We start from the raw sequence: 23,547 nt of genomic DNA, 5'->3' as shown, positions 1-23,547 counted from the left end.
GGGAGCAGGCCAGGCCACCGGCAGCAGCCGCGGGGGTCCCAGCTGCACGCAGCCGCTCGCCGGAATCCATGGCAACCTTGGGGCCAGTTCCTAAAAATGAGGCTTTGTTTTTGTTTTTCTGTTCTCAACTTTTTCCTTTCTTCATGTTGAGAAGCAGCTGGAGGTTGGAGCGTAGAAAGCTGGCAGCGCACACCCAAACAAAGCCGCTCTTCACGGTACCGGCTCTGGGAGGCTGCTGCAGGAAGTGCGTTTCCATGAGCCGTGAGCAGCCGGGGAAGGCATCAACACTAAAACTGTGCAGTTCGCCCCTTGTAGAACTCTACTGCCCACATGTTTATTCCCATTATGCTTCTCATACCTTTAGGTGACTCCTGGAAATTTGCCATAAAATCATGTCAAGTTTAGCTTATTTGCTGTTTCTTCAACGGGAGCATTTTTGTTTAACCCCTACGTAAGCACCACACGGTCTTGTGGCTTTGTCCCATCCTTTAGGACACAGGACTTGACACGATATTCAGCCTCAATAAGCCAAATGGAAAAACAACCCATCAATAGGTGACACTGTCAGACATATTTAACAGCAGGGTTCATGCACCTTGATTTTTAAAATGCTTCTTTGGAATTGAACCATCTCCAGCAAGAATGATCCCGGTGTCGGGAGTGGGCTAATTTATTTGGAGAATCAGATGAAGAATGTACCATACAAAAAAGAATACTTGAAAGATAAGAACGTGTAACCCTGGAAGCCTAATCCTTAATAGTTTTCCTACCACAGGGCAGTAACATCTTTTACTTTAAAAAAAAACAAGCTTTAAGTTAAAGACACTATATTTAAAATTTTAAGTATAACTGAAATATATTCACTGGTATATTCAGTATCTAATAAGCGATGCTATAAATAAAAATTTAAAGGATACTTAGATAAAATCACAGGAAGGATAGTAAAACTATGACACAGTTGAATAAGTTGGTATGATTCTTGTAATATGCATATCAACATTAAACTTAACAGTTAAAGTTGACACCTCTTATACGTCTGAATGTGTCTTAGGTACTAGTTTTCTATCACTAGCTCGGCAAGTGTTTTCTTGAAGTATTGACACCTCTTTGCAGGTTCTTACAGCAAGCCTCCGGCTGTGGCCTCCGCGCTCCCACAGCACAGGGGCCCTCAGGGTCCCTGCAGAGGCTTTGGCAGACCACCGGCCCCTCCAAAGGCCCGGGGTCCTCTCCTTGCCTTCCCCACTCCCCAGCTGGGACCACGGGCACAGAGGCAAAGGAGCAGTTTCTAAAACAAAACGCAGCACCCAGGCATGGCCCGGGCACCTCCCCACTGAACCCCAAAGAACAAAACGAGGCAGCTGCTGACGCTGCTGCCTGTGACAGTGAAGGTCACCCCCGTACTCCTGTGCTCACTCCCCTCAGCCGCAGGGCGGGCTCGGGGTCCTCCTGACAGGAGCAGGGTGGGCTTGGGGCCTCCTGGCAGGTGTAGGGTGGGCTCAGGGCCCTCCTGGCAGGAGCAGGGTGGGCTCGGGGCCTCCTGGCAGGAGCAGGGTGGCTTGGGGCCTCCTGGCAGGAGCAGGGTGCATTCCTCCTGGCAGGAGCAGGGTGGGCTCGGGGTCCTCCTGGCAGGTGCAGGGTGGCTCGGGGCCTCCCCTGGCTGGAGCAGGGCGCGTTCCTCCTGGCAGGAGCAGGGTGGGCTCGGGGTCCTCCTGGCAGGAGCAGGGTGGCTTGGGGCCTCCTGGCAGGTGCAGGGTGGCTCAGGGCCTCCCCTGGCTGGAGCAGGGCGTGTTCCTCCTGGCAGGAGCAGGATGGGCTCGGGGTCCTCCTGGCAGGAGCAGGGTGGGCTTGGGGTCCTCCTGGCAGGAGCAGGGTGGGCTCGGGGGCCTCCTGGCAGGAGCAGGGTGGCTCGGGGCCTCCTGGCAGGAGCAGGGTGCATTCCCATCCCACCCAGGAGCAGGGCCTCCTGGCTTCTCCCCGGGCACACCTTGCTCGGGGGAGAATTCTGCAGCATGGTGGTTTGGGGGCTGTGGGCCCGTGTTCAGGCAGCAGTTCTCAACTTGTGTGCTCTGGTCACCCATGTTGCTGGGGAGAGCCAAGTTTGGGATTCTGGAGAGGGTTCCTCAGAAGGCGACCCAAGATGCACCCCGTTTGGCTGGCAGACCCACCCCTGACTCAGGGAGCGGCCCCAGTGACAGGGCTGAGGCTCCGCCGGGGGTGCACATGCTTGAGGAAAGCCCAGCAAGGCCGGGGAGGGGGGTGCTGGCAGCAGGCATTCCCTGCGTGAGGGAAACTGAGGCTAGAGAAGGGAGGCCCTTCCTCAGGTGCCATCACTGATGAGGGTCAAAGGCACATTTGAACTGGGAACTGTCTCCACATCCAATTCTAACTGCTGTGAAACGCTGCCGCCAAGCCCTGCAGCACAAGGAAAGCTCCTGAGAGAGACTATAACTTTCTGGGAGTAAATTTTGCAAATTCAACAATTTATTTTGATTAAGTCTTTTGGGGAAGATATGAATGAAAGTGAAAGGCAGGTAGGCCTATATTTGATTCCCTAATCTTAATTTTTCTAAGAGCATTTCTAAAAACAAAATAAAGTTTTGAATATATATCTGAATCACTTAATTTTTGCCAGAGATTCCTTATAAATAAAAATCAATCATGAATACTCCATTTAAAAACTTTGTGTGTTTTTACTCACAACTGCCAAAGGTGAATGAAAGACTTTATTAAGAAGTGGCCAGAACTCCATCATCAGACTGACCCCCTCCTGCCAGCGTTCTGGACCACATGTGTCACACAGCAGAAGAGTCCAGTTGCTATTGCTACAAACTACTCCAACCCTAGTGGCTTAAAGCAAAAAACGTTCTATTAGATCCCAGTGGTTCTACAGGTCAGGATTTGGGCTGGCCTTGGTGGGGCTATTTTTGTCCCATGTGGTGGGACTGAGGCCACTGGTTTATTCGGGGGCACTGGGCTTGGTCTAGGGGGCCAAGGGGGCCTCACTCACACTCCTGGTGCCTTGGTGGTGAGTGGTGAGCACCTCCCTGTGGCCTCTCCAGCACGGTGGTCTTGACAGGTTAGTATAGTGAAAGGGGAAAACTGGCTGGCCGGGCAGAGCACACGGCCGGCAGGGAACACGGCCAGGAGACCACTCGGCCAGCAGACCAAATGGCCAGGAGACCACTCGGCCAGGAGACTGCCTGGAAACCTCCTGAGAGATCTTGCAAGACTCTGGCCATAAGAATCTCATTTGGAATGAAAATCTCATTTGGAACAAGAATACCATTTGGGGTCAAGGGAAGCCCCGGATACCCTCAAAAGGCCTCACCATTGGCCCCTGATAAACTGACAGGTGGGAAAACCAATCAAAACAGCAAACAGCAGGGGTCCCATCCCAGCGTTATGAAAGAGGAGGAAGAGAGACTTTAAAAACCCTGACCTGGGCCCATATGCGGAACTCATCCATGCCTCAGACCATGCACTTTTCTCATCTTCTTGTTTCTTAATAAACTCTTTACTCCCTTGCCTACCTTATGGCGTGTTCTTAAATTCTTTTATGCAACTTAAGCCAAGAACCTAGAAGCCCAGAATCCAGAGCCATCTGGTAACATTATGTGGTGAGCCAGCCAGGAGACAGAGCTAAGTGGCACTCCCTGACCCCTGCAGAGTCTGATGAGTTCTAATTAAATTCTGTCTGTGCCCTCTTTTGTTTTATTAGCGAGGCCCAGAGATTCTCACCCTGGGCCGAGAAGTTTGCTCCTTAGCCCCCAGGAAGCCCTGAAGTTCTCTGAATCTATTTCCTCCAGGGAGGGCACTGAGGCTGTTGGCCTGTAAGCCACAGAACAGTCTCTGATTTTGAACTTGCCTTTAATGTCAGGTTTAACCGTGCAACTTGGTTCCTGGGCCTGGTCATGAGATGAGTTTGCTCACTGTTATTTCCCAAGACCTCTGCGAAGCAGACAAAAGAAAGTCCTAGCCAGGCCCTTTCCTAGCAGGAAAGCCCAATTTGGAAGTCAAGGACGGGGACCGGACCCAGAGGTCTCCGTCTAAGGCTCTGGGGATGCCCAGTCCCTGGAATTAGGGACAAGAGCGTGTTCTGGTACCCCAGGACCCTGGCTCAGTGAGCAATCTGGTCAACCAGGTCTAGCTGTGGAATGCCACCCAGACTGATGGATTGTTTCATCCTCCCTTAGGATAAAGGGTGCCTTCTAATTAGGATAACCTGCCTAATGGTGGTCTGAAAAGAAAGAGGCTAATCTTTTTCTGCCATACCATGAGGCCATAGTATGGCCAAGAGTGGGCTCTGTATACAACCCTTAAACCTGTGTAAGAGAGAAGGGAAGGACAGAGAGATCTGAGGGCCAGGACCATGTGGCCATGTCTCCTTAAAGCGGTGAGGAGATGCTCTACCAAACTGGAATGTCAGGTCAATTTCAATAAGCTCCAGGCAATTACGCAGAGGCAGAACCTGGCAACCCAGCCACTCTGCATCTGATATCCACAGCTACAGAAACTTTCCCTGGGCCCCCAAACTTCCACTGACTCTCTTTTAGAAGGAGCTTTCTCAGTTTTCAATGATCGAGACCATGTCACCAAGACTGAGAAGGTGAGGAGTGACAGGCACATGGTCTGGGACAGGCTCACCTTTTAACTGCTACCATTAAAGGCACCGGTCACCCTAGGGTTACCTGAATCTAGGCTCCCTGTCAGCAGGAACCTGGACCCAAGCTATCTCACCACCCAGACCACTGGGGCCTTGCCCAGGGGAGGACAGAAGGGGCCTGAAGCCACACGTGAACCATCAACCAGAGTAGCCCCAGGTGACCCTTGATGTCACAGGTGAGATCGTTAATTTCTTAAGTCAACATGGGAGCCAATTACTTGGTCCTGGCCTGTACTCTGGACCTCTCTAAACTTGGTTGTGCCTTATGAGGGGAGTGAAGGGGGAGTTAAGATCTAGGCCGTGTATTAAACCTCCCCGACCTCTGGGCCATGATTTAGATTACCCTGGCTCTCCTAGCTCCCTGCCTATTCCCTTGTAACACTCGAATACCTCCAGTGAAAAGGCCTAGCAGGGCTTTACCACTTGTGGAAAGTAACTAATGGAATGCAGCCCCCAGAACATCCCCAATTCATGTTTGGTCAGGGGAAGGGCTTCTTGGGACCCCTTAACTCCATACTTAGTGACTACCCAGGGATTTTCTTGGAGGAACAAAGCTGGAGGGTCCTGCATGAGATTTTTGCCGTGGACAGACACTGGAAGCTTTGTGTTTAGGTGATTCTAAAGGCAGGTCTTTCTGTAAGCGTAGTAAGTGTAGAATTCTCTATTATGTTCCCATCTGTGCTTAACTTTGTTATTAACTTTTAAATCTGTGTTTAACTTTGTCAGTCTGCTAGTGCCTTGGAAGTTGAAAATCAGATTTTGGGTTTGCCTGTTACAGATTGAATAGCAGTGAAAGGCAACCTAAACATGAGTCTTAAAAGACAACCAGTGGGAAGTGGATGTGACTCACCTGATAGAGCATCCACCTACCATATAGGAGGTCCAGGGTTCGAACCCAGGGCCTCCTGACCCGTGAAGTGAGCTGGCCCATGTGCAGTGTTGCTGTGCACAAGAGTGCCATGCCATGCAGAGATGCCCCTGTGTAGGGGAGCTCCACCCGCAGGGAGTGCACCCTGCAAGGAGAGCCGCCCAGTGGGAAAAAAGCCCAGCCCATCCAGGAGTGGCGAGGCACACACGGCGAGCTGACACAGCAAGATGACACACCAAAAAGAGACACAGATTTCCATTGCTGCCAAGAATGCAAGCAGACACAGAACACACAGTGAATGGACTTGGAGACCAGACAACAGGGCAGGGGGCAAGGGCAGAGAAATTTTTAAAAAAGACACCTAGCAGATAGCAGAGTAAGGAGATCCTAGAGTTAGTTTGAGCTACAGGGCAGTTAGTAATCACCCAGAGCTATCTAAAGCACCTGTTTGGGGGCTCCAAGAGACCAGAAGAGCATCCTGCAATGTCCTTGAAAGAATGGAAGGAGGAGACTGCCCACCTGCAGAGAAGACTCATGAGTAGAGGCTCCATGCGCTGGAGGCTGGTGCCCATCCTCCACTGGAGGCACAAGCTGCCTTGGGAGCTGCTCCATGACTGGAATTGGAAACTCCACCTCCCCAGAATGAGGGAGGAAGAGACAACTGGGCACCAACTTCAGCTACTGACTAGTAAATTTGTTGGGCTAAAGTATAATCCTGAGAACAGCTAAAGTTTAAACCTTTCCAAGTCAGAAAGAGGCAGGTAGCTGCCATCTTAACTCTGCTCCCAGCATGAGGGGAAGCGGGGCTGACTGAAAATCACAGTGGGGACTGGCTTCTTCTCATCCAGATCAAATTGCAGCTCTAGCATAAGTCCCAGCCCCACCTCTGACAGGGAGGAAGCTGGGGGGACCTGCGCCAGCCTCTCTGGGAAAATACAGACCACACCATGGAGGCCAGTGATCATCCTACTCTGGTGGTGCAAGCAGCCCCAGGAGCTGTTCTGTGGCTCGAACTGAAAGCTCCATTTCCCAAAAATGGGAGGAAGAGAAGGTTGGCCACCGACTTCAGCTACTGATGAGTCAGTCCAGCTAGCTAAAGTATAACCCTAGGAACAGCTAAAGTTTGAGCCTGTCCAAGTCAGAAAGAGGCCAGTAGCCTCCATTTTGACTCTGCCCCCAGCATGAGGGGAAGCCAGGCTAACCGAAAACCACAGTGATGGTAGGGACCGGTTTCTTTCACCCAGATTGGCCTGCAGCCCCAGCCTAGGCTTCAGCCCCGCCTCTGGCAGGGAGGAGGCTGGCAGGCTCCACACCAGCCTATTCAGGTAACTGCAGGTACACTCAGCTGGTACAGACTGAATAGATCGCTGCTCACATCTGTAGCTCCATCCCTGCCAAGGGTGTGTAACTTCCTCACTTTCTCTGGGCAACTACAACTAGGCCTGTACAACTTGGATTATTACATACAGCTGTGGCTCTGTCCCTACCCCTGGCAAAGATGAAACTTGGGAGAAGCTTCGTCTGTTCCCTGGGGAAATGAGGGCAGCTTGAACCTCCACAACTTACAGCATCAATTACATCCTTGGCTCCTACTACACAACCAGCAAGGGAGAAAGGGAAAGAAAGCCCTAAATTAAAGAGAGGAACTGCACCCAGAATAAAGACATCTAGTAAGCCAGATGCCAAGACATCAACAAAAAATTACAATTGAGAACAAGAAACAAGAAGATATGGCCCAGTTAAAGGAACAAGATTAACTTCCAGATGACATTAAGGAGTTGAGACAACTAATCAAAGATGTTCAAACAAATCTCCTTAACAAATTCAATGAGATGCTAAAGAGACTAAGGTTATTAAGACATTGGATGAGCACAAAAAATAATTTGAAAGCATACACAGAAAAATATCAGATCATATGGGAATAAAATGTACAATAAATGAAATTAAAAATACACTGGAATCATAACAGCAGCTCTGAGGAGGCAGGAGAAAAGATGGGTGAGGTTGAAGAAATGGACTCCAAAAGCAAACATACAAAAGAACAGGTGAAGAAAAGCATGAAAAAAAATTGAATGAGGTCTCAGAGGACTAAACAACAGCAAGAGACATGCAAACATACATGTCATGGGTATCCCAAAAGGAGAAGAGAAGGGAAAAAGGGGCAGGAGGAATATATATTTTTTAACAAGTGATTATTTTATTTTTCAATTCCCAAAGCACTTTATTTTGTTTTTTAGAAAGAATATTTTTTAAGAAATAATGGTAGAAAATTTCCCAACACTATTGAAGGACATAGATATCCATGTCCAAGAAGCACAACATACTCCCATCTGAAAAAATCCAAATAGACCAACTCCAAGACACATACTCATCAGAATGTCAAATGCCAAAGACAAAGAATTCTGAGAACAGCAAGAGAAAAGCAATGCATAACATATAAGGGATAGCCAATAAGATTAAGTGCTGATTTCTCACCAGAAACCATGGAGGCAAGAAGACAGTGGTATGATATATTTAAGAGAAAACTTCCAGCCAAGAATCTTGTATCTGGCAAGATTGTCTTTCAAAATGAAGGTAAGTTTAGAATATTCACAGCTAAACAGAAACTGAGAGTTTACAACAGAGACCAGCCTTGCAGGAAATACTAAAGGGTGTGTTACAGTCTGAAAAGAAGATACAGTAGAGACAGGCTTGGGAGAGAGTCTAGAAATGAAGGTTATATCAGTAAAAGTAACTAAAATTGTCAAAAGAGTGGTGAAAATAAAATATGACCGATAAAACCCAAAGGCAAAAATGGATGAAATAAGAACTTCCTTTGCATTAATAGCATTGAATGTTAATGGACTAAACTCCCCAATCAAAGACACAGACTGGCAGAATGGGTAAGAAAATTTGAGCCATCTATATGCTGTCTCCAAGAGACTCACCTTAGACCCAAGGGTACCAATAGACTTAAAGTGATAGACTGAAAAAAGATATTCCACACATGCAATAACTAAAAAAAAAAAAAAAAAAAAAAAAGCCAGAGTAGCTGTAGTTTTATCAGATGATATAGGCTTTAATAGGCAAGGACAAAGAAGAATTTGAAAATCTGAATAGAAAAGTAACAGAGCACAGGGGAATGAAATACATGATAGACAAGATAAAAAACACAAAGCTATAGCAGTTTGGTATTATTTATGAATTCCAAAAATAGATATTGGATTATATTTGTGGACTGCTCTGTTCTTCTGGGCATATCAGATTGTACTGGATTCAGAGGTTTCACTTTTGCTTGATTAAATTATGATAAAGGCTTTGATTGGGTTATGTCATTGGGCCCCACATGGCAGAGGAAGGAGTTGGAGTTTTTGGATACTGGAACCCCAGAAAGTAAATACAGGAGAAGAACAAAGAGGAATAGAGATGGCTCCATAGATATGGTAGAAGCCCTGGGAAGAGAGAGAGCCTGAGAGTTTACAGCTGACCTTGTGGAGAGAAGAGAGCAGCTGAGCCCAGACAGGAATGAGCCCTGGGAGAGAGATGAGACTTATCCCAGCCTACAGCCAATATTGGAAGAAGTGGGGACCACAGAGCCTTAAGAGGAAGAGGAAGGCTGAAACCTCACAGACATAGGCAGCCATCTTGCTCCAACATGTGGCAACAGACTTTGGTGAAGGAATTAATTTACACTTTACGGACTGGTAACTGTAAGCTTCTACCCCAAATAAATACCCTTTATAAAAGCCAACAGATTTGTGGTATTTTGCATCTGCACCCCTTTTGCTGACTAGTACATAGGCATACAAAAGCAGACTCAAAATGATTGAAGAAAGAATAAGTGATACATAAGGGAGAACAGCTGAAATAGAAGAGAGAACAGAAAGAGAAAAGAATCGAAAAAAAATTCAAACAGGGGCTCGGGGAGATGAATGATAACATGAAATGCAAGAACATATATGTCATGGCAGTTCCAGAAGGAGAACGGAAGGGAAAAGGGACCAAAAGAGTATTGGAGGAAATAAAGGCTTAAATTTTCCCAACTCTCATGAAAGAAATGAACTTACATACCCAAGAAGCGCAGCATACCCCAATCAGAATAAATGCAAAATAGACCTACTCCAAGACGCATACTACTCAGAACGTCAAATGTCAAAGAAAAAGAGAAAATTCTCAGAGCAGCAAGGGAGAAGCAAACAATCACATACAAGGGATGCCCAGCAAGATTTAGTGTAGATATCTCTTCAGAACCATGGAGGTGAGAAAACAGTGGTATGATAAAATTAGGATACTGAAAGAGAAAAACTGCCAGCCAAGAATCCTCTATCCAGCAAAATTGTCCTTCAAATATGAAGGTGAGTTTAAAATATTCACAAACTGAAACTAAGAGCATTTGTAATAAAGAAATCCACATTTCCAGGAGATATGAAAAGATGCCTTATAGCCTGAAAGAAAAAGACAGGAGAGAGAGAGGCTTGGAGAAGACTATAGCAAAAGAATAGCAGAAAGTACAGTAAAACCAAAAGAGTAAAATGACAGATAAAAATAAGATTTGATATATGAAAATCAAAGGATAAAATGGTGGAACTAAATAATGCATTTACAGTAATATCATTGAATGTGAATCATCTAAACTCCCCATTCAAAAGATAATAGGCTGACAGAATGGATAGAAAATATGAGATATCCATATGCTGTTTATAAGAAACTCACCTTAGACCCAGGGATACAAACCAGCTGAAAGTGAAAGGTTGGAAAAAGACATGCCACACAAATAGTAACCAAAAAAGAGCAGAGGTAGCTATACTAATATAGGACAAAATAGACTTTAAATGAAAAAGGTTACAAGAGATACAGAAGACCTTTATATATTAATAAGAGAGAGAATCCACCAGGAAGAAATAACAGTCATAAACATCTATGCACCCAATCAGGGTGTCCCAAAATACATGAGGTAAATTCTGGCAAAAACTGGAGAAACAGACATCTCTGCAATAATAGTTGGAAACTTCAACACACCACTCACACATTACATAGAATGACTAGACAGAAGATCAACAAGGAAACAGAGAACTCGAACAATAATAAATGGTTAGACCTAACAGACACATACAGAATGTTGCATCCAAACTCAGTGGGATATACATTCTTCTCAAGTGCCCATAGAGCTTTCTCCAGGATAGGCCATATGTTAGGTCACAAGGTAGATCTAATAAATATTAAAAGATTTAAATTATGCAAAGCACCTTCTCCGATAATAATGGAATGAAACTGGGAATCAATAATAGACAGGAAAAAGGTAAATTCTTAAATGTGTGGAGGCTAAACAACACACCTCGAAAAAAAATCAGTGGGTCAAAGAAGAAATTGCAAGTTAAGAGAGTAAATATATTGAGACAAATGGAAACAAGAATACAACATATCAAAACTTATGGGATACAGCAAAGGCAGTCCTGAGAGGGAAATTTATAGCTTTAAATGCCTATATTAAAATATTAAAAAAGAAGAAATAGCTAAAACCAAAGACCTAACTAACTAAACAGCTGGAGAAACTAGAAAAACAACAGCATACCATTCCCAAAGCCAGGAGAAAAAAATAATAATAAAGGTTAAGAACAGAAGTAAATGAAATTGAGAAAAAAAGTCAAGAAAGCCAACAAAACCAAAAGCTGGTTCTTTGAGAAGATAAATAAAATTGATAAACCCCTAGCTAGATTAAGAAAAAAAAAAAAGAGAGAGAAGATGAAAATAAATACAATCAGAAATGAAAGGAGGGAAGTTACAACTGACCCCACAGAAATAAAAAGGATCATAATAGGATACTATGAGAAACTGTATACCAACAAAGTAGTCTACCTAGACGAAATGGCCAAATTCCTAGAAATGCACAAACAACTGATACTAACACTACAAGAAATATAAGAACTTAACAAAGCAATCACATTTAAAGAGATTGAAGCATTCATCGAAAATCTCCCAACAAAGAAAAAGTCCAGGATCAGATAGCTTCACAGGTGATTCTACCAAGCATGTCCAGAAGCATTAACACCAATCCTGTTTAAACTCTTCCAAAAAGTTGAAAGGAGGGAAAAATTACCCAACATATTTTATGAAGCCAACATCACTCTAATACAAAGCCAGATAAAGACACTGCAAGAAAGGAAAATTACAGACCAATCTCTCTAGTGAACATACATGAAAAATTCTCAGCAAAATACTTGCAAATCAAATCAAACCACATATCAAAAGACTTAAACACTACAACCAAGTGGGATTTATTCCTAATATGCAAGGTGGTTCAATATAAGAAAATCAATTAACATAATATACCACACTAACAAATTGAAGGAAAAAACCCCATGGTCACCTTGATTGATGCAGAAAAGGCATTCAACAAAATCCAGTACCCTTTCTTGATAAAAACACTTTGAAAGATAGGAATAGAAGGAAAATTCCTCAATATCATAAAAGGTATATATGAAAAACCCACAGCCAACATTATAATCAATGGGGAAAGGATGAAAGTTTTCCCTCTAAGATTGGGAATAAGGCAAAGATGCCCACTGTCACCATCATTATTTAACACTGTTCTAGAAGTTCTAGCTAAAGCAATTAGACAAGAAAAAAAGAAAGAAAACTCATCCAAATAGGAAAAGAGGAAGTAAAACTCTATTTGCAGAATGCATGATCTGATATTTAGAAAATTCTGAAATGCCTGTGACAAAACTACTTGAGTTAAAAAAAAAAAAACTAGTTCAGGAAAGTGGGAGGATACAAGATCAACACATAAAAATCAGTAATGTTTCTCTACTCTAGTATTGAACAATCTGAGGATGAAATCAGGGGAAAATTCCATTTATAATAGCAACAAAAGACTCAAATACCTACAAATCAATTTAACCGAATAAATACAGGACCTATATGCAGAAAATTACCAAAAAATGCTGAAAGAAATCACCGAAGACCTAAACAAATGGAAAGACATTCCGTGTTCATGGACTGGAAGACTAAATATCATGAAGGTGTCCACCCTGCCCAACTGATTATAGATTCAATGCAATACCAATAAAAATTCCAAAAGCCTACCTTACAGAAATAGAAAAGGCAATTAACAAATTCATTTGGAAGGGAAAGTACACCTGAATAGTCAAAATCATTCTAAAAATGAAGAGCAATGTGGGAGGAATTTCACTGCCTGAACTTGAAACACATTACAAAGCTACAATGATCAAAACAGCATGGCATTGGCATAAAGATTGACACATTGATGAATGGAATATAATTAAAAGTCTGGAAATAAATCCTCACTTCTATAGCCAACTGGTTTTTGATAAAAGAACCAAATTCATGTTATTGGGACAAAACAGTCTCTTCAACAAATGGTGCTGGGAGAACTGGATATACATAACCAAAAGAGTGAAAGAGAACCCCTATTTCACTCCCCCTACAAAAATCAACTCAAAATGGATCAAAGACGTAAATATAAAAGCCAGGACATAAATACTAGAAGAAAATGTAGGGAAACATCTTAAAGACCTCATGATAGGTCATGGTTTCTTGGATCTTATGCCCTAAGCATGTGCAACAGAAGAAAAAATAAATGGGACCGCCTCAAAATTAAACACTTCTGCACCACAAAGGACTTTGCCAAAAGGATGATAAGACAGCAGACTCAATGGGAGAAATATTTGGAAATCACATTACTGATAAGGGTTTAATAGCAATGATATATAAAAAGGTACTACAGCTCAACAATAAAAAGGACCCAATTAAAAAATGGGCAAAAGACAAATGTCCACTATGGATGTGGTAACAATCAGATGATATTATCTATAACAAATGTTCCACCACAGTGTGGTATGTTGATAGAGGGGTGTTGTTTGAGAATTCTGCACATGTGCATGATTGTTTTATAAGTTTACAACTTCTGTCATAAAAAATATACTTGAAAATATTAATAGGGTAGGTTGGGGAAAAAACACACCAAATGTAAGATAAGGACTATAATTAGTAGTAAGATTTTGATAATATTCTTTCATAATTTGTAACAAACATCTCACGACAACCCAAGGTGTTGGTGGAGAGTTGATGTATGGGACCCCTGTATGATGATATGCATATTTGCTTTGTAAGTTCACAACTTTTACTATACTTATTGTTTATGTGTATTCACATATAAATAAATGATATAAAGATAATAATAATAGGGTTGGTTGGGGGAAAATACTTTGGTTAGTAGTAATATTTTGACAAAGCTCTTTAATCATTAGTTAAAAAGTTTTAACAACAATGCAAGGTATTGAAGGTAGGGTGAGTTATGAGAGTCCTGTATGATGCTATATATGTTTGTTTTGTAAGTTCACAACTATTAACTATACACTTATTGTTCATTTATGTTTATGTATGAGTGATATACATCAATAAATTAAATAAATTTTAAAAATGGGCAAAAGACTTGAACAGACATTTGTCCAAAGAAGAAATACAAATGGTGAAAAAACACATGAAAAAATGTTCAACATCACTAATGATTAGGGAAATGCAAATCAAAGCTACAATGAGGCATCATTTCACACCTGTCAGAATGGCCACTATTAAAAAGAAGGAACTATAAGTGTTAGAGAGGCTATGAAGAGATAGGAACACTTATTCACTATTGGTGGGAATATAGAATGGCACACCCACTGTGGAGGACTGTTTGGCTGTTCCTAAGAAGTTGAATATAAATTTGCTATGTGACCCTGCAATACCACTACTGGGTGTATACTGCTAGTTACCCTCATGTGATATATGCACATGGGTTAAATTGTATATGTAAGACCATCTTTCTTTGAAACTGAAGAAATGTATGTTTATACTACAAGATGTTAATATGGGACAAAAAATTATGCTAGGTGAAAGAAACCAGACACAAAGTACTATATATATTGTATGATTCCATCTTATAAAATATAGATATAAATCGATTTATAAAGATGAAATTAGATTAAGGGTTATGTAGGGTTGGGGAAGGCCTGCTAAGGGGTGTGGAATTTTTCTTTTTGGAGTAATGAAATTTTTCTAAATTTTTTTGTGGTGATGTATGCACCGCATTGTGATTATACTAAAAGCCATTGATCATACACTTTGGATAGATTGTATTGTATGTGTATTAGTCAGCCAAAGGGGTGCTGATGCAAAATACCAGAAATCTACTGCCTGTTATAAAGGGTATTTATTTGGGGTAGGAGCTTACAGATACCAGGCCATAAAGCATACGTTACTTCCCTCACCAAAGTCCATTTTCACGTGTTGGAGCAAGATGGCTGCCGATGTCTGCAAGGGTTCAGGCTTCCTGGGTTCCTCCCTTCCTGGGTCTTGCTTCTTCCTGGGCTCAGGGTTCCTCTCTTCCCAGGGCTTGTTTCTTTTTCCTCTATGTGCTTACTTCTCTGGGCTCCAGCTTAAGACTTCAACATCAAACTCCAACATCAAAAATCCTCAACTTCGTCCTTTACCATGTGTTTTATCTGTGAGTCCCCACCCACCAAGGGACTTAAGGCCCTAATGACGTGGCTCAAAGCCCTAATCATAACTTAATCATGCCCAGGCACAGATCAGATTACAAACATAATCCAATATCTATTTTGAAATTCATAACCTTATCAAACTGCTACAGTATGTAAATATATCTCAATCAAACTACTTAATAAACAAATAAATAAATTGTGCAAGAATAGCCAGAAATAGCAGCTCTGTAGAGCAGGGGAAGAATAGAGAGATTGAGAAGTGAAGAATTTTCCTGTGTGTCTGTTTTTAGTTTATTATTACTGAAATAATGAAAATGTTTTAATAATGATTCAAGTGACGAATGAACAACTATGTGATTATACCAAATACCATTGATTGTACACTTTGGATGAATTGTATGCTTTGTTAATATGTATCAATAAAATTGACTTGTTTAAAAAAATTATAGTTGGGTTTAATTACACCATCTTGCTACTTGTTTTCCATTTGTCCTATCCATTCTGTTTCTTGAGTTTTCCTTTACTGCCTTTTGTATTAATCCAAGAGGTTTTATTATTTCAGTCTATTTTGTTTGTAGTTTTTTGCCACTGCATTTTTATTGTTACCTTGGAGATTTCAGTATGCTCCCTTGGCCTATTTGCTTCTCCCTGATGCAAGTACAACACTTTTACTGTGTCCTAATAAGGGTACAGCACCTTACAATAGTTTAACTCATTTACTCCCCTCTTGCCCTTTGCACTGCTGTTGTCAAGGCAAGACCTCTACATGCTGTACAGCCCACAAGTCATTATTATTGCTGCTTTAAGCAAAAACTTTAAAACCATTTATCCATTTGCTTATGCATTCTAGTACTCTTTCCTTCCTGCAATTTTGTCCTTCCATTGGAGATTATTTTACTTCAGGTGAAAGGACTTTTCAGCTATTCTTAAGTGCCATTTGCTGGTGTCAGATTCTCTGACTTATCTGAAAATGAATTTACTTTGCCTTCATTTGTGGTGGATACTTTTATTCAGTTTAGATTTATAGAAGGGTAGTTTTTTTTAATGCTTCAAAGGTATAATTTAATTATCTTCTGGTTTACATAACTGCTGCCAAACCAGACAGTGGTCTTGCTGCTTTTGAAAAGTGATGTATCCCAATGATAAAAAAAAAAAAAAGTTAAAAAAAGATAAAAAAACAAAAGAAAAAGGTAAAAAAAAAGTAAAAAAATGAGGAAAAACAAAAGTAAACAACAAAAAAGATAAAAAATAAAAACAAAATAAGTTAAAAAATAAAAGTAATGTATCCTTTACTTTTGACTGCTTTTACAATATTCTCATTGACTTTTTAATTTTAAGCAGGCAAAGATGAATTTATTCGTACCTTCCCTTCCAGGGAAGAGAGGGTAGAACTCAACTTCATTGAAACAAAGGGCAGCAAGCGTTTTGTTTGTTTGTTTTAATTAGAGAAGTTGTAGGTTTACAGAAAAATCATGTATAAAACAGAGTTCCCATATTAACATCTTGCGTTAGCAGTGGATTTGTTACAATTACCAAAAGAACATTTTAGTTTTACTATGATGTGACTATGTGTGGTTTTCTTTGTATAAATTCTTAGATTTTACTGAGCTTAGAAAAATTCTCATCTATTTTCTCTTCAGCTATTCCTTGTACTCCAATCACTCTTTCTCTTTTCACATCTCCAATAACTCATACATTAAGCTTTCTGATTATTTCTTACATAATCTCTTACACTATTCATTTTACTGTTCCTTTTATCTCAGTGCTACAGGTCAGATACGAGCCTACCTCGTTTTATTGCATTTTTTTGTGCTTTACAGATATTGCATTTATTACAAATTGAAGGTTTGTAGCAACCCTTAGTCAAGCAAGTCTATCAGTGCCATTTTTCCAATAGTGTCTCCTTATCTCATGTCTCATTTTAATTATGTCTATATATACAGATATATATGTAGACATAAATGCTATTGCACTTAAAATACTACAGTACAGTATAAACGTAATTTTCACATGCACTGGGAAATCAAAAAATTTGTGACTCACTGAGATATTCACTTTATTGTAGTGGTCTGGAACAGAACCCACAGCATCTCCGAGGTGTGCCTGTAAATAAATTCTTCACGTTTGGGGTTCATTGCTCCTCCTGCCAGGTCTAGCCTGCTGTTAAAGTCATCCAATGTGTTTGTCCTTTTAGACATTGTATTACTTTTCAGTCGTAGATTGTTCACTTGATTAAAAAATATATATCCCAACATTCTATGTAAATTTTCCATTTTATCCTTTTTGTCCAACTTTTCCTTAAAGATTCTAACTTGTCAGTTTTCCTAATTTTAAGGTCCTTGTCGCTAACTTCTGTTGTTCCTCTCTATTGTGGCTCACATTTTCTGCCTCTTACAGGTGTAGCAATGTTTCAAATGGTATCTTCTCCAGTGAGGCCGCCCCCTTGGGGCACTGAGGGGCTCCTGGGGACTCAGCCCACGGGGGACTCAGCCCACGTGCGGCCAGAGCCTGGTCAGTCTTCCAAGACTCAAGGGCAGACGACTTCTGCCTCGTGGACGTCTCGGCCTAGCTCCTTGGCTTCCCACCCGACCCCCTGGACACCTGGCAGAGCCTGAGGGTGGACCCGCTGCGAGTCCTCTCTGGAGTGGGCCGGGGTCCCTCTGCCTTGCGCTCTGCCCAGGTTGTGGCCTCGCCCTCGGAGGCGCTTCTCCTTCCCGACCCACGTGCCAGCCCCCGCCTCCTCGTCCCGCAGCAGAGATCCCTGCTCAGCCCCGCGGAAGCGTCTCCGCCGCGGTCGAGGCAGCTCTTTTTGTTGCCCTTTGGGGACCTCAGGACGCCCCCTTCCACACCATAACGGGCGCGGACGTGGCCTTCTTTATTTTAATCTCAAACTTCCCCTTGGCTGAACACACGTAGCCACTTTACTTCCGATGGCCAGGCGGAGAGAAAGGCGCGCGGGCGGCCTAAAGGACAGCAAGAGGCTCCCCGATGCCCCCGCCCCATTTATACTCCCCGCGATCCCCACCACGCCCGTTCGGGACCCCACGAGCGCGCCCGAGACCGCGGAGGTGGGCGGGGCCGAGGGCCGAGGGGGCGGGACTCGAGGAGTGCGCCAGCGCCGCGACGTCTCCGCGACGGACTGCATGTACTGCGCCTGCGCAGGCGGAGGGCGGGGCCGCGGCTCGGGTCTACCCCGTACTCCTTCCTACCCGGCGGTGTGACTCAGAGGAGCAACCCGGCGAGGTAGGTCTCCCTGTCGGGCGAACGGGGCGGCGGGGCCCGCGAGAGGCCGACATGCCAGGGCAGGGTTTTCGCCCTGAGGTCCTCGCGTGCCTCAGGGAGCGGGCCGGGCGCCAGGAGGCGGAAGACCGACGCTCTACCCCGCCGCGGCCCCGGTGTCCAGGCCTCTCTTCCGGCCACGCCCCATTCGAGCTGCGCCCCAATCTTCCAGGCCACGCCCACTCCCTGCAGCCACGCCTTCCCTCCTCGGGCCACGCCCACTCCCCGCAGCCACGCCCTCCCTGTCGCCCGCCTACTTTTTCCTCCCCCCTTGCCCTACTCCTCTGGCCACTCGCCCCCCACCCTCCCTCCCCCTTCACCCCCCCTCCCCGTTTCCGCCGCGCCCTTCTCCCCCTCCCCCTCCTTGGGGCTCGGCACCCCGCACCCCGGGCCGGGTGGAGGCGGGCTCTGCGGAGGCGCTGCTCCTCGTGCGTCCCGCGCGCCGCGCCTGCCTCGGGGCTCCGAAACTTCCCCTGGTTTGCTTCGTCTGTGAGTCGATTCAGTGACCGACCTTCCGGGATCAAGTCTCTTCCGATGTTCTCTTCTTGCCGGCCCCCTCCGTATTTACCCGCCTAGAGTTCCCTCTCCCCGCCCCCCCCCCCCCGACCCCTAAGACCGAGCTCGCATTTTATCATTTCTCTGGTTTCCTTGGTTGTTTTTCCCTCTAGACTCTTAGAATTCAAAGGAATAAATAACCTTGTGGCCTCTCTGGAATTTTCTTGTCATGTTGTTTAACTTTTTGTAAGTTTATCTTATGACCCCAGGTAGGTTATGAGCAGTCTGTGTTCAGTGAGAATCTTGGTACAGAAACAAGCAGTTCCAGAAATTTCAGTGGCTGAAAACAATAGAGATATGTTTCTGTGCCAGTTGGGATGGGCTGATTATCCTGCAGAGAACAAGCCTAAATCGCTGAGATGTGGCCTCAAAAAACAGAGGTTTCTTTCACTCTAATCGGGTTAAGCTGCAGGAACAAACAGCCTGCACCTTGACACCTTGAGCTCAGTTTCCCTTGGGCTCCATGTCTGGGCTGGCAAGCGCTCTGCGTGGGGTCCATCTCCATGGAAACCACCCACTGACTTTGTAAAGTTTCCCCTGTGTCTCTTGTGCTTCTGTCCACATTTCATTGGACAGGGCAAGTCCCCAGACCTTGCCGACCTTGGAACATGCCCAGAAGGTGAGGAGAGCAGAGTATTTGTACCTTGTGGGTCCCAGCCCAGAAAAACTTCTTAATTACCTTGATCAAATTTGATGATGGGCAGTTCCACTGGTAACTTTTAAGCCTTTTTTGCAGTGTTCAAAGGAAATCTTTGGTAGAATCCCTGTATACGAAGCAGGTAAAGTCTTGGCCTTGTCACTGCTTCACAACCACTGGCTCTTGGAACAGAGACTGAGAAAACCAGCCTCCAAGCCAGAGGGGCCTGGCCTTCAGGAGGGGCTGGGCCTCCTGCTTGACCCTGCTCGGGTTTGAGTTTGCTCATTGCCTGGTGGGGTCCCAGCCCTGCTTCTCATGCCTGCCTCACCATACGGTTACCTCGTCTTTGCTAATCCTCGGCCACGTTGGAAGAAAATCACAATGGCTCAGCCTGAACCACGTTCAGTTTATGGTCACCACGTTTCAACAGAATTGAGGAAAAGAAATAAAACAAGGACCTTAAAGATTCATTTAAAAAATACCACTGAAAGGTGTTTATATGAATGATAGAATGTTGTCCCAATGAAAAATGCAGTGTGTATAAGTTAATACGGACGTTTAATTGCAAATGTCACAAAAATAAGTATTAGGTCTTAATTTGGAAGCAAAGCACCCATTTTAAACACAATTGCTGTGCAATTGAAAAAACCCCACATTCATCTCAAGACCAAGTTCTGATTACATTATCACTGGAAAAATAAGACTTGAGAATAGGAAGGAAAGCCTCTGGAAAATGACCAATGGTTACCCATTAGTAGAAAGATTTATTGCTCTAGATTGGGAAATTAAATTTGAATTAAAACTTTTAGAGTTCCAAGAAAAGAATTGACATCTATTGTTTTAAATCAACACGGAGATCTTATAGAAACTAACAGTTTTCAGCAAGAGGATAAGATTAACAGTCTTGTGAAGAAGATACACATTATTTGCAGTTCATAATTTTTAGTTTTAATTGTTTCTGTAAAGAGTTGTGATTATAAATTTCATTTTTACATCATTCTTCACACACTTGTATTTTGTTTCTTTTGGTAGAGGGCCTTTATCATGGACTTAGAGTTAAATGAATTTAATTATTAAGCAGGGTAACAAGCTCTTTCTCTTTTTATAGTAGAGGGGAGAATGGAGCTCTAAAGGCGGCAGCTATGAGGAGAGCCTTACAAAACTATGGCAAATCCAGGCGATGGCACCACAAAGGACCCACAGGTAAATTCAGTTCTCGTGGCTCGAGTGTGTGAATAAAGTGAACATCGCTACTGAGCAAGGGTGTGCCAGACATTGGAAGGTGGTTCACAGAATGGTGAGGCAGAGGAATTGCAGTGTTGGTTAGGGTTGCACATGAAATTCAGAGTTGGAGTTGTAGACAATGTCCTGGAAGTCTTTAGGATACCCCAAAACATCAAAGTCATCTGGGGTTCCATTTATGGGGCCTGCGCTGGTAAAGCAGTTTCTTATCCATTTAACAAAGTCCTTGTCATACAATACATCATACAATTCATCCAAAGTGTACAATCAGTGGTATTTGGTATAATCACATAGTTGTGCATTCGTCACTTGAATCATTATTAAAGTGTTTTCATTATTTCAATAATAATAATAAAAAAGCAGACAAAATTCCTCACCTCTAAACCTCTCTGCTCCCCCTGCTATACATAACTGCTATTTCTGGCTATTCTTACACAACTATTTATTTGTTTATTAAGCAGTTTGATTGAGATATAGTCATATACCATATAATCTATCCAAAGTATATAATCAATGGCTTTTTTAGTGGATAAAAAGTACTTTATTGTAAAATTGTAAAATAAATAGAAAAATAGACTGAAAGAAGTTACAAATTTTAAACGTGAGTGCAAGGCTGGGTTAGATTTAACATAATTATAAAAATAGATGGCATAGCAATAAATACTTGTAAATAAAAATTCTAATATAGTAGAAATTAATTATAACATAACTAATTTTTATACTGTAGTTTTAACTATTGGACATAATCTCTAAGAATGAATAAATTATTAGTTTATTTTTTAGTTATTTAATTTCCATTTAGGCCATAATTCTTTCTAGATAATCAAATTCCTTTTAGGAATTCTTAGCATCTTATTAGAATGAATATTACGGAAGATAACAATTTTCCAACTCATAATTTTATGAGGTAGAAGAGCTAAAAATCTTGTTTAGTAGTAATAATGCTAAATCATTATTGATCCAGATTATTTTAAAGAGTATGAATAAAAAAGGGTAAAGAAAATGTAGTATCCAAAAGTATATCTCTTTTGCAGCCCTCATCAATTAAAAGCAAGTGTGTGTTTTGTATGAAAAAAAATGCAGAATACTGTCACAGGAACAATTTGCCAGTTGCACTGAGTAATTATTGTCCATATACTGTAATGTTATTTTACATTTATCTGGTCTACTGCAGCTCTTTTTTGGTTACTATTTGCATGGAATGCCTTTTTCTAACCTTTCACTTTTTTGTTTTAAAGATTTATTTTTTATTTATTTCTCTCCCCTTCCCCTGCCCTCCCGTTGTCTGTTCTCTGTGTCCGCTTGCTGCATGCTCTTCTGTGTCCACTTGCATTTTTGTCAGTGGCCTCGGGGTGTCATCTTGCTGCATCAGCTTTCTGTGTGTGTGGTGCCACTCCTGGGCAGGCTGTGCTCTCACTGCAGGGTGCACTCCTTGCATGTGGGGCTTCCCTATGTGGGGGACACCCCTTGCCTGGCATGGCACTCCTTGCATGCATCAGCACTGCTCATGGGCCAGCTCACCACATGGGTCAGGAGGCCCTGGGTTTGAACCTTGGACCTCCCACATGGTAGGCAGATGCTCCATCAGTTGAGCCAAATCCACTTCCCATCCAGCCTTTCACTTTTAATCTGATTGTGTCCTTATGTCTGAGGTAGATCTCTTGTAGACAACATGTAGATGACTGTAGCAAAAATAGGTATTGGATTATGTTTGTAAACTGGTCTATTCCTTTGGGTGGATTAGATTGTATTAGAGTCAGAGGTTCCACTTTCACTTGATTAGATTAAGATTCGGGTTTTGATTTGGCCACGTCAGTAGGATGTTGAGTCCCTGCCCCCTGGTGGGCAAGGACTCAGAGAAAATGACACAGCAGAGGAGAGAGTTTGGGTTTTGATGCTGGAGCCCTGGGAAATAAATACGTAGGAGAAGAACACAGAGGAATAAAGACAACTCCATAGACAAAGTGGAGGCCCCAGGAAGAGAATGAGCCTGATAGCCTACAGCTACAGCTGAACCTAGGTGAGAAACAAGCCCCAGGAGAGAGACAAGACTTATCCCAGCCTACAACTGATATTGGAAGAAGCTGAGTCTTCAGAGGTAGAAGAAGGCTGAACCATCACAAACATCGCCTGCCATCTTGCTCAACATGTGGCACATGACTGGGTGAGAAAGTACCTCTTATGGTAGTTTGAGATGGACTCTAGGGCCTGGTAACTGTAAGCTTCTACCCCAAATAAATACCCTTTATAAAACCAGCAGGTTTCTGGTACTTTGCATCAGCACCCCTTTGACTGACTAATACAATGGCTCATATATTTTTATCCATTCTATCAGTCTTTTGATTGGGGAGTTCAATCCATTAACATTCAGTGTTATTACTGTAAAGGCATTACTTATTTCATCCATTTTGTCCTTTGGCTCTATGTTGTCATTTCATTGTATTGTCTGTCTGCTTATCCTTTAGTTTACCCTTCCTAATCTTCATTTCTAAACTCCTCTTCAAATCTCTCACCCTTATTTTTTCCTTTCAGGCTGCAGCACCCCCTTTAGTATGTCTTGCAAATCTGGTCTTTTGGTTACATATTCTCTCATTTTTTATCTGTGAAGACTTTGCACTCACCTTTATTTTTGAAGGACAGCTTTGCCAGGTACAGAATTCTTGGCTGACAGTTTTTCTCTTTTAGTACCTTAAATACATCATGCCACTTTCTTCATACCTCTGGTTTCTGATGAGAAGTCTGCACTTAATCTTATCAAATTTCCCTTGTACATGATGCTTTGCTTTTCTCTTGCTGCTTTCAGACTCCTCTTTATCTC

The 23,547-nt window shown here is 42.9% G+C and overlaps 1 pseudogene; it reads left to right on the top strand.

Moving 5' to 3' along the window:
* The first annotated feature begins 18,173 nt into the window (after positions 1 to 18,173).
* LOC131277613 (protein arginine N-methyltransferase 2-like) overlaps positions 18,174 to 23,547 on the top strand; it is an 85,736-nt pseudogene continuing 80,362 nt past the window's right edge.

Source organism: Dasypus novemcinctus, unplaced genomic scaffold, assembly GCF_030445035.2.
Source record: "Dasypus novemcinctus isolate mDasNov1 unplaced genomic scaffold, mDasNov1.1.hap2 scaffold_183, whole genome shotgun sequence".
In the NCBI taxonomy this organism is placed as follows: domain Eukaryota; kingdom Metazoa; phylum Chordata; class Mammalia; order Cingulata; family Dasypodidae; genus Dasypus; species Dasypus novemcinctus.
Note: the sequence above shows the minus strand (reverse complement) of the source record. Positions and strands in the feature narration are given on the sequence as shown.